We start from the raw sequence: 12,950 nt of genomic DNA, 5'->3' as shown, positions 1-12,950 counted from the left end.
ATACACTTCCCCCTGAAAAGAAAAATAATTGGCCAGAACACCTTCCTTAGTTAGTTCATGCTAATAATGTAACACCACATGCAACCACTGGATACTCACCACATTACTTGCTGTTTGGAGTCAACCTGCACCTTCCAGTAGATGCACTACTAGGTCAAGAGCAAACTGTGGACAGAAAACATAATTGGTTAGTGATTTACGAAGACAGATTGAGATAAGCTCATGAAAAAGCCATGGAATATGCTGATCACAACGCTGCTGAGAGACTTACCCCTTTGAATGACAAGGTCTATTGCCCAGTTACTGATGTGGGTCAGCAGGTATACTTGCGTCACAGACCCCAGCGTGAGTTCTTAAATGCATGCTGTAATTAAAACAAATCTTACCTTACACTTCACAGCAGATGCACTGGAGAGTAGATTATATCACAGCAGGTGATCTGAAGGTCAGATTATATATTATTAAACATGTGATGGGGTTTTTAGATGTTTATTAAGATTGATTATGATAGATAACCTGTGATCGCGAAATCCCTTGCCGGCTATGTGCGCCGCCATATTTTCTTTGCAAGGCAAGATGCGAATTGGAGTTTGTCTCATCACATAACCATACAAAAGAAAGAAAATAGAAGGTTCTACAAATCTAGTCCTTCCACTTTCCCAGCCCCGGAAGTGGCTGTGACAGATAGAATGGGAGAAGGCTAGAGTGGACTGACTAGTTTATATATTGAATTCTTTGTTTGATGTCAGAAAACATGACTGCAGTGCTGAATCAAAACAGTGCGCTCTGATGGTAACGGCTTTAAACTTTTATTAAGTGATTGTTTGAAAGTTTTTAACATAATAACAAAGGTATTGTGATGTTGAAAAATGATTTGAGCAACTGATTCATTATGAAAACCGCTTCAGTCCATCTTTTGCTTATAAACAGCAACCCAAATTCAGATTGCACCGGTTTGATCCCTCACGTCTGAGCCCAGCCTATTGTAATCACACCGGTTTGATCGTACATGCGAAAGGGTTAACAAGCCTGGGTAGTGTGTTCTTAGAGAGGCTGTGAAGTGATAAATATGTATTAAGTCATCGGGGACAATGACTTTTAGCAGGGGAGAATTTAGCCAAGTAGAGAAATTTTATGTAATTTAACTAGTCATAAATTGGAGTTTTGCGACACCTGCTTTTCAGTACTCCTCATGTTGTGCATTTTTGCTGGTTAGAGACATGAGAACATGCGTTTGCCGTGTCTTGTTTCGAAGGCCGCATGCTAATTAGGATGCGTCCTTTGAAGGCAGTGGTATACCGAACGTCCTCCTTTAAACAAGCCTCATTTAATTGAGACGGCCATCGTAGGACAAATGGAAAAATAACTTATCATGGTTGCTATGACAGCATGCCACACTTTAACAAGCATGAGCACTTTGAGTGAGAAGGGAACAAATTCTATTTGGAAGGGAATGTATGAGGTACATTTTAGGAGTGTAATAATAATGTAGAGAGAAAAAGAGACTTTTAGTCTATAATACTTTATTGTAATTATATATTACTATAATTATACATATTATATACTCTGCCCCAGTCTACTGAGGTACTCAAACTTGGGAATTAACATTGTTTGCATTTGAACATCATAGTTTTGGGTAAATTGGCATAATTTATTGAGACAAATGATTCAATCATTGAAGCAAAGAATTGTGGGTTGTGAGCGCCCATGAAGGATACACCTCATACATCCTCAGAATTCCCGTGAAAGAAGGTTGCATTCAAAGGCTGCATTCGAAGTGTCCTACTCGCTTTTCTGAAAAAATGCGGTTGGAAAATGCAACCTCCAGAGGTATGGGTATATAAATGTAGTATTAATCATATCTTATTTAATGTTTTATAGCCCAGAGTGTTTTCCAATTAAGTGATCATGTGTAATGAGGATTTTATTGTTTTAAACTGTTATACATGGCATAAAATGCTTTGAGTGATTTAAGTCTGTGTTAAATGCATCAAATGTTTTGAGTGATTTAAGCAAGTACTGTAAAGTATAAAATGCTATGAATGTTATAAGCATGTATTAAGGTGATGTATACTGAAGAATATGGGTAGGCTAATGCCATGTTTGTAGTTTCATTTGACATTAGCCTCTACCGTATTTCATTTTTGTATTTAAATTCCATATTTCATTCTACTGTATTTAATTTTTTTGTATTTTGTTTATACAATATGGATAAACAGAATAAAACCCCAAAAGATATTTTTGTATCTGTATTGTTTCATTACAACCCACCGGCATGAGCTTTCATTTGTTCCAAATAATGTTTGTTATGCAATCAAAATGCCACAAAGGGAAATTCAGTTTCATATAGGCAACATCACTGATACAGCTAGAGGGTAAAAAACAGGCTGGCTTAGATTTACTATCATCATTCTTGTTGTCTGATGTTGAATAGTTGCCCTCAGGCCAATGTCAGTATGAATAATGCTACTGTTTTATAACAGATCCATATTGAACTATAAATTTCCACTTTCAAACAGGTGTTTATCTCTTCAAAGAGTTCGTCTTCTTTTCTTTTGGTGATTCTCATTATTCATGCATAGAGTCACCTACTGGGCAGGTAGGAGTATTTATGGCATGAGAGTGAGTAAATGATGGCAGAATTTAAATTTTTGAATGAACTATTCCTCTAAGACAAAAAGAGAAAATAATACAATATTTACAAACCAATATGTTTCTATGGGACATTCACAACCATTTTAATGTAGAACATTTTATAAGATAATAGTAAGATAAAGTAAAGTGCAGACGTTTTAAAATTGGTTTGAAAAGGTATTTTTTTAAAGTAACATATTTTCCATCTCTTTATTTTAATATTTATTCATGTTGGAAAAGAACAATAATGACAGAAATATAAACGACAAGAAATAAAGATGCTTAAATTTCAATTAAAAAAAAAGAAAGATAAATGTAATTGAGTGCGATCCAGTCCAATGAGTGGCGCTAATGAGGCGTGAAAAGCACAAACCAAAACCCAGTAAGCACTGCCATCTAGTGTGTTAAATTGAAAATGAAAACTGCATTTGATCCATTTAGCAGAGATTGTTGTTTTGCGCTGTTTGTCTTGTTTTGTCTTGTTCGCTTTCTAGCTATGGAGGCAGTGGAGAAGTGGCAGCACGCAGCTGGGTGAGTATATGCTACTGTCACATATCTGACATTTTCCATCGACGAGAAAAAAGACCAGACACACTTACCCTTTATACAAAGACATCCAGCAAACTAATGACCAGACATGCTGTACTGAGCTGCGAGTCTGATTATAATCAGATCATCATGAACAGTTGGCAGTGGACCTTTTTATTGATTAATTATTCAAACAAACATGGGCAGTATTGGAGACTGGTGGCAGTGCTTGTCGGTGCTGGTGGACTCGACATAGCTAGCTGAGAGGATTCAGAATTGAACTGGTTTAATCCAGTTGTCTAGTTTCTAAGTAGTCTTGTAACATCTTTATCATCCCATTTATTTTGTCTTTCAAACCTCTGTTATTAAGACATATTAGCAAACCATTAATATTTGTGTGTAATATAATTGCATATCAGTTATTAGATTAGATTCAACTTTATTGTCATTACACAAGTACGGGTACAAGGCAACGAAATGCAGTGTAATCATAATGTTACAAATAAATGGGGAGAAATAAGTATTCAACATGCTCACTTTGTCCTCAGGAAAAACCAATAACCGCCATTGAAACAGCTTTGAAAATGGTTCTCACAAAATACAAAGTTCAATTATTGGACATTGTATTGCATGCTGTTTTATCACGGCAGGAAATCAGTGTCCCATCCTGACAAAAAAGTGGACCGTGATGAGTGCCAGTTCCTGACTGGACATGTGGACTGTTAGGTAAGATCCAACCGAGGAGACACTGCTTCAGACATGGCCCTGCCTAAGATAAACAGGATCTGAACCCTGGGGTCATGGACTCTCCATTGCCAGAGGAGACATTTCTTCAGTGTTATTATAGGAAATGGCTAATAATAGATGACAAGAAAGTCAAAGTGTTCTTTAAGCAGTCTTCTTTTGTTGCAGCCGCAGCCAGAGAAGACAGCTGTCCTTGATTTTGGTAAAATAGTTTTCATCTGTTTATGTTGGGAGATTTAATATTATATAGTTAGTTTATGAGAGTTGGACAGTGTTAAAGGGATAGTTCTAGGGTTGCACAAACATACAAAGGGAATGTGTGGAAATTTGAGACCCAATTCTTAGGAATATTATCAGAGTTTAGCACAGTCCGATTCATGTCTTATGTTTCAAATGAAAACAGTTCTCAGCTTGTTTCAGATGTGTAGCCGAAATAAAGAATATGTCATGTAAGTTGCTTTAAACAAAATGTTTTTTCAATGTCAACTATTTATTTGAAATGAATCATGTCAATGGAAATAATCAACAATTAACATTTCTCACATAATCAAGCAGCCCTAAATAGTTCACAAAAAAATTAAAATTCTGTCATTTACCTACTATCATGTTATTTCAAACCTGTATGACCAGGGACCAAAAAATGTCATGTTTAAATTTTTTTCTTTTTTTTTTTGGTTCATTCTGAGCAAAAACTTTTGCTTGCCTCCCCAAAATAAGTGAAAATAAGCAATTATGTTTTTTCCTGTGTGGTGGATTTATCAGCTTAAAAATCATAACCAGCATACAGTTAATTAACAGATAAGTACAATTTAATTACACATCTGCTTCTTGGTCAAAACGGCAGCATCAAATCTATTAATGCATCATATATAACAATAATTCAGTGACGACTTTGAAACAACTGAGAAATGTCCTTTTTACCTCTAATAATGTTTCCTTGTATCTGGATTAGCTATTCTTGTATATGTATATGTAGAAATTATACGTATTTGTTAAAAAGGTGGTAATTCACAGAATGCTAGATCCATGGGCAAAAGGCAGTTAGGCAAATATATGTGTGATGCAGCAGTTTCCTACAGGAGCGAAGCACATGTTTAATTTTTTCGGGCAACATTAAGTGGTGTAGCTCCAAAAATGTATGATACACCAGAACATATTGCAGAAGATTAATTGGTTAACAGCATTTTAAAATAACATTTTCACTCCAGAACAATTGAAATCACTTTGTTCCTGTTTACAGCATTTTAAAATAGCGTTTTCATGCTCTGCAAAAATGTTTGTTAGTTTTTGGTTTTCGTTCCTTGAACCGTTTTTAGTCCCTAATGTTAGCTTCAGTCACCCTTCTCTTTTATTGTGTCTTTTTCCTTACAATGAAAGTGAATGGTGATTGTGACTGAATATTCTGCCTAACATCTCCTGTTGTATTTCACAGAAGAAAGTCATACGGGTTTGAAACAATATGACAGTGGGTGAATGATGACACAATTTTTATTTTGGGGTAAACCATCCCTTTAAGAAGTCCACTTTTTTTGTTTCATGCATTGAATTAGTAAATATAGATCAGATCATATGATTTGAATTATGATTCAAATGTAGGTGCATGCTGAAATTAGATCATGTGCAGCTGCTTTTTTTTTTTTTTCTAAATTGATCTCACAGATAAATCATGATCCCCATAACTGAGCCGCGCTATTTTGTGGATACGCAACCTGCATATCGCATACTAAAGCCATGGTCTGGGACGTGTTCACAGACTACTTATCAGTCATTATGCTGATGATTGCCGTATTTGGTGGCACGCTTCAGGACAAGATGATATGCCTACCCTGCAAATGGGTGGTTAACAAGACTTGTAGAAAGTATTTCAATTCAACTTTTTCTGTGCCCTTGACCCTCTAACCTCAAGGAATCCAGTATGATTTTGATCGTCACCAGTACAACTATGTTGATGCTGTGTGCTATGAAAACAAGCTTCACTGGTTTGCAAAGTATTTCCCATATTTGGTGCTGCTGCATACTCTCATGTTTCTGGCTTGCAGCAACTTCTGGTTCAAATTCCCTTGGACAAGTTCTAAATTGGAACATTTTGTATCTATTCTTTTGAAATGTTTTGACTCACTATGGACCACACGAGCTCTGTCTGAAATAGTAGTGGAGGACAGTGACCCCAAAGCTTTGGTGAAAATTAATGGCTTCTTCGAAAAGAAGACTTCATATTTCAATGAGGATGTTGAGGCAAGTGTTTCTATGCTGTCAACAACCAGGTCTCGTTTTGAACAAGGAATTGTGGACCACTCTGAAACTGGTGCCCTGGACAAAAAGGAAGGTGAACAGGCTAAGGCATTGTTTGAAAAGGTTAATAAGTTTCAAATTCATGTCGAAGAGGAGGACATAGTGTACAGTCTCTACATCCGACAAACTATCATCAAAGAAGTTAAGTTGATCCTTATAATCTGCTATTCAGGTTACTATGTCCACAATATTCAGTTCAGTGTTGACTGCAGTGTGGATATTGAGAATCTCACAGGTTATCGGATGTACAATTGTGCCCATCCCTTGGCCACTCTCTTTAAAATCTTAGCATGTTTCTACATCAGCCTAGTAATTGTGTATGGGATGATCTGCATGTACACCCTCAGCTGGATTCTACGACGTTCGCTCAAGAAGTACTCTTTTGAGTCTGTCAGGGAGGAGAGTAGCTATAGTGACATCCCAGATGTGAAAAATGACTTTGCCTTCATGTTGCATATGATTGACCAGTATGACCCCCTCTATTCAAAACGATTTTCAGTTTTCCTCTCAGAGGTGAGTGAGAACAAACTTCGCCAGATGACGAGTGGACTTTGGACAAGCTTCGGCAGAGGATCACCAAAAACTTTCAAGAGAAGTTAGAGCTGCAATTCTTCATGCTCAGTGGAATTCCAGATACAGTCTTTGACGTGGTAGAACTGGAAATTCTGAAACCTGAGCTCATCCCTGATGTCACCATACCACCTATCATTGCCCAACTTACTAACCTCAGAGAGATGTGGCTCTACCACACACCAGCCAAAATAGAAGCTCCAGCGCTAGCTTGTCTGAGAGAGAACTTGAAATCATTGCACATTAAATTCACTGATATAAAGGAGATCCCTCTGTGGATCTACAGCTTAAAGAACCTAATCGAGCTGCATCTGACGGGAAACCTTAGTTCTGAAAACAATCGATACATTGTCATTGATGGTTTACGAGAGCTGAAGAGACTAAAGGTTTTGAGACTGAAAAGCAACCTTACAAAGCTGCCGCAAGTGGTCAACGATGTTGGAATGCACCTTCAAAAGCTGTCCATCAACAACGAAGGCACCAAGTTGATGGTGCTTAACAGCTTGAAGAAGATGGTGAACCTGACAGAGCTGGAACTCATCCGCTGTGATTTGGAACAAATACCATATTCCATCTTCAGCCTGCATAACTTACAGGAGATTGATCTTAAAGACAATAACATCAAAACCATTGAGGAGATCATCGGTTTTCAGCATCTTCATCGACTTGTTTGTCTGAAACTGTGATACAATCAGATTGCTTATATATCTATCCAGATAGGTACATTGACCAATCTGGAGCGCCTCTATTTGAACCGGAAACAAGATTGAGAAGATGCCAAATCAGCTCTTCTTCTGCCGGAAGCTTAGGTTTCTTGATCTGAACCATAACAATCTAACAGACATCCCATTTGAAATTGGAACTTTGCAGATCCTTCATTATATTGCTGTAACTGCCAATAGGGTAAGTTTAGGATTCAACAAAAATTACAAATGGGAATTCATTCGTTTATGCGTGGAAAAAGTCTTATTCACCAGCCACCTGAAATCTTGTTTAAGGAGGCGTGATCAGCTCTGAAATAGTGCTGCTTCTTGAGTGTTAAAATTATGTCATTGTCATTCTTGTCTGTGCAAACATGTCTTCTTTCTATGCATTATAATTGTATTCACTAAACGATTTACTCAGTGCAATTAATGACGCACTATTCCTGCCCAAGGAAAGCAGGTGGTAAACTGAAACATATATAAAAGAGGTGTTTGTGTACATTTTCTATCGATTATGGTGGCAGTAATTCATCTAATAATGATCAAATGATGGAGAAGAGTGTTATACCGCAGATGTTACCAAGGTCACTTTTGGATGATAAGAGATGATTCAGGTGTCTAGATCACAGAAGTTGAGTGATCCTGTACAGTCCCAGCATAGTGAGTCAGAACTGGCCAGCAAAATCAGAATTGAGGCATGTGAATCAAATGTGGCACAGATTTTACTGCTGCATTTGCACCGATGAGTGATTGCATAATTCCTTTTGTAAATCAAGTGCCAAACCAACACAGACATCATGTGCAGCAATTCATTCTTAGTTCCCTTTACAAAAAGCTTCACTATGATGCTGCGCTGTGAGGAACAATCCTACATTGTGACCAGCTGTGAATATGTGTGTAACACGTCAATGAACATTGACCGGAACTTATAGCCTCGGCTGGTGAGATCATTGGATGCACCTGTGGCCAGGTTATAAATAGATGCGTCACCAGCGTGTTGTCACACCCATTCTGTGTGTGTGTGTCTCACAAGCCTGTCACAAACTTTCTTTCCTCTGCTAGGAGTTAGAATTTGGTTAGGCAGTGCGCAGTGAACCTTTTCTCCTTTCTCTGCTTTCTATAAATATATATATATAAATAGAGAGAGAATGACTGAGAATCAGAGCACGCGATGCATGTTCCCTTGTTTACGCTCTATTGCCGAGAGGGACGCGCATCAATTTTGCTTTGTTTGTTTGGGGGAAGAGCATGCTGCTCTCGCGTTGGAGCGGGGCGGGTGCGAGCATTGCGATCTGCTTTTGGGCGGAATGCTTCGCGCTCACCTCGCTTACTTCCGGGAGTCAGCGCACACTCTTGCATTGTGGGGCTCTCGCATATATCTGGCTGAGGAGCGAGAGAGGGGCCCATCCCTATCACTTTCTCTCTCCCCAGATCCAGCTGATCCTTCTCGTAAGCCTGAAGTGCGCCTCGGCGACTCTTCGTTTCACAAGGGGGGCGCTGAACCTCTGTAAATTCCACGCATAATAATAAAGCGGATGAGAAACTACTCGAGGTGGTTAATAAATAAATAAATAAAAATAAATAGTAAAATAAATAAAAAAAGGAAGGGAACGCTATATTAGTCCCTTACTTTCTTTGAAGACCTTCAATGATGCCGCCGGTCGAAGAGATGCTTTTGGGCTATCTTTTTTTTTTTTTTTTTATTGAACAAAAAGCACAGGGGATACATGTATCAAGCACAAAAAAATAAAATAAAATAAGACATTACACTCAAAATAAGCAAGGCAATAGGCTAGTTAAGGGATAGTCCACTAAAAAAATAAACACAATTCACAAGACATGCATAGAAACAACAAATATACAAAATTAATACAAGTAATTAGAAGTAAATAACATTGGGAATACATAAATTTAAAAAAAAAAAAAATTATATATATATATATATATATATATATATATATACACACATATCTATATATATATATACACTAGCATGAGGGAATTTATACTGAAACCATAATTTCTTTGAGCAACAAAGAAGTTTTAGCAGCTTTCTTATTAGCTGATAAACAAAGAGAGTCAGTAAAATAATTTCAAATCAACACAAAAAAGTCTAAAATTGGGCTTAGAATCAGTTACTTTACATTTATGAAGATGAAACTCACCACATAAAGTAAGCAGTTTTAATCTGTCATCCATCTCCTTTGATCCGGAGTCCCAAATCAAAAACAACACATTCACAACCTCAAAAGTAAAGAGTTTGTAATAAGCAGAAAAAATAAGCCAGGCTACTTTTTTCCAGAACTTCTTTGCATAATCACATTCAAAAAACAAATGCGGTATTGTTTCCAAATTAGAATTACAGAATGCGCACTGTGAAGAGATGTCCAACTTAAATTTAGAAAGAAGAGAGTTACAGGGATAGTAATTATGTAGAATTTTAAAATGAAGCTCTTTCCACTTGTTAAGTAACAGAAACTTATTAATTCCAGCCCATATATTAATGGTAGAAAGAGAAGGATAATTTAATTTCCATTTGAAAAAAGCTTTGGGATGACAGCTGATCTTCCTAATAAGAAATCTTCTAATCCAAAAATTGTTACATTTGATATTGGAAAGCTCCAAACCTCCAATACATAACCGGGCAATTCACAAACGGATGCTCTGTAGCTACAGTCTGACCTAACCACATGCAAAAGTTTAGGTGAAATAGAATTAATAACCCAGTTATAAACTTTAGGTGAGGAATCCACTCCAAAAAGGTTGATAAATTCATTGTAGGAATAAAAGCTGCCATCCTTCTTCAACAAATCCAAAACAAAAAGAACACCTTTGTCAACCCAATCCTTAATAAAGATAGATTTTTTCCCACGCAGCACATTCTGATTGTTCCATAGAATACTCCTATGAGGGGAAAAATTGTGGCAAAAGGCAAGCTCACAGGCCTCCAAGGCTTGCTTATGAAAATTAGCAAGCTTGAACGGAAGTTTGTTGCATTTAAAATTGCAAGACAATAAAAAACGTAACCCCCCACATTTTTCAAAGATAAATTTAGGTATGTGAAACCATAACAAACTAGAATCAGCATTCAGGCAGCGTTTAATCCAGCCGATCTTGAAAACCTGATTGAGAGTACTGAAGTCCAAAGCATTCACACCTCCCTCCAAAGTATTTCTTATCAGAGTCTTCCTTTTAACATACTCAGTTTTATTTTTCCACAAGAATTTAAATAGTATAGAGTCGATAGATGAGCAAGTTTTCGGGTTGACATATAAGGACAAAGCCGGGTAAACAATCCTAGAGATGCCTTCAGCTTTAGATATCAATACACGACCATAGATAGTTAAGTATATTTAAATCAGTGGGCAAAGGAGGAGTGTGTACATAGACAGGTGTATGCATTGCGGTAGTCAGGAGCAGATCTGTAGCAAGCAGTGCCCATGATGTCTCTGAACATGTTTACTGAAACAATCCGACTGACTGTTCACTTTCACATCTGATTCAAGGGTCAGCAGGTCAAAGAAATGCATGACCGCAACAGCTATAGGTCTGTTTGCATGGTTATCAGTGGGCAGGACTGCTTTAAATTACTTACATGTGAGAGCAAGAGAGAAACATAGAGTAGGCCTAATGCAAGAATAAACCAAGCCATACCATTACAGTGAAACCAAATTACACATACTGTGATATAATTGGTCATACTGCCCACCCCGTGAAGGGTTGAGAAGCACCTGACAGTGTGGACAGTTGAAGCAGAGTGTCCACATCACAATGCTAATGTGTTTTGCTGGTAAGGGCCTGAACTCCAAAGTCCTGACGGCTCTGTGACAGTGCCCTCTGTGAGGGGATGGGGGTGACACACCCTCATTAGTGTTTATGGACGATCATGGTGGCAGTATTCCCGAACACGGGCAGAGATGAGGAATCCTCCACTGGTGATTCGTGGGGGGCGAGGACAGGCGTACAGCAAACTGGAGAGCAATCACACGCCCAACACGCGGGCAACCATCAAGTCAAGTCCAGTGGTTTTTATTGTCATTTTAACCATATACAGTTAGTAAAGTACACAGTGAATCAAGACAACGTTCCTCCAGGACCATGGTGCTACATAAAACAACATAGGACAAACCCAGAACCACATGAGACTACACAGACTAAATAACATTTCTACATGAAGTGCACATGCAAACGTGTGCAAAAAGTACGGTACAGTACAATAAATTACTATACTAGTACAATGAACAGGACCATAGACACAGTGAGAGAGCCAACCAGTACACAACCAGTACACAGTAGTGCAAAAAGATGACAGTTTCTAAAAATGCCAAATGTAAACATAACATACTATGAGATTGTGTTCTATGCACATAGCAGTTATTGAGGTAGCAGCCAGGTATAAAGTGACAATAATTAGTGCAACTCAGGACATGTGTGAGTGTGTCAGTCCAGTCTCTTGAGTATTGAGGAGTCTGATGGCTTGGGGGAAGAAGCTGTTACACAGTCTGGCCGTGAGGGCCAGATGGCAGGAGGGTGAAGAGTTTGTGTGTGGGGTCGTCCACAATGCTGGTTGCTTTGTGGATGCAGCGTTTTATGTAAATGTCTTGATGGAGGGAAGAGAGACCCTGATGATCTTCTCAGCTGTCCTCTCTAACCTCTGCAGGGCTTTGCGTTCCGAAACGGTGCAAGTCCCAAACCAGGCAGTGATGCAGCTGCTCAGGATGCTCTCAATAGTCCCTCTGTAGAATGTAGTGAGGATGGGGGGTGGGAGATGTGCTTTTCTCAGCCTTCGAAGAAAGTAGAGACTAGTAGAGTGGGCTTTCTTGGTAATAGAGCTGGTGTTGAGGGACCAGGTGAGGTTCTCCGCCAGGTGAACACCAAGGAATTTGGTGCTCTTGACGATCTCCACAGAAGAGCTGTCGATGTCCAATGGAGAGTGGTCACTCTGTGCTCTCCTAAAGTCAACAACCATCTCTTTTGTTTTGTCCACATTCAGAGACAGGTTGTTGGCTCTAAACCAGTCCGTTAGATGTTGCACCTCCTCTCTGTATGCTGACTCAACGTTCTTGCTGATGAGACCAAACATGGTCGTGTCATTGGCGAACCTGATGATGTGATTTGAGCTGTGCATTGCTGCACAGTCGTGAGTCAGCAGAGTGAACAGCAGTGGACTGATCAGACACACGATACAGGATCAACTAGGCAGAGAGAGTGAGGTTAGTTACAACACACCAAACAACAAGCTCTACGGCATTCAGTCAACAGTGAACTATATTAAGCATTCAACAACACTGAATGATCCAGCCTCGGACATGAAATACGAGGAGATTTAAATAGGCAGGAAACAAATAAGGGGCAGGTGCCGTTCACAGCTGACAGCTGTCATGATCAGCATTCCCATGGAAACAATCAAGGTTCCCATGGAAATGCTGATTCCACGTGCCAGTGGTACCTGAAACACACGAGGGCAAAACATAAACA

At 38.7% G+C, this 12,950-nt stretch overlaps 1 pseudogene; it reads left to right on the top strand.

Moving 5' to 3' along the window:
• The first annotated feature begins 5,572 nt into the window (after window positions 1-5,572).
• Window positions 5,573-11,530, top strand: LOC127641366 (volume-regulated anion channel subunit LRRC8A-like; annotated as a pseudogene).
• The last annotated feature ends 1,420 nt before the right edge of the window (window positions 11,531-12,950 follow it).

This window comes from Xyrauchen texanus, chromosome 4 (genome assembly GCF_025860055.1).
Source record: "Xyrauchen texanus isolate HMW12.3.18 chromosome 4, RBS_HiC_50CHRs, whole genome shotgun sequence".
In the NCBI taxonomy this organism is placed as follows: Eukaryota; Metazoa; Chordata; class Actinopteri; order Cypriniformes; family Catostomidae; genus Xyrauchen; species Xyrauchen texanus.
The sequence above is the reverse complement of the archived record's forward strand: the minus strand, read 5'-3'. Positions and strand labels throughout refer to the sequence as shown.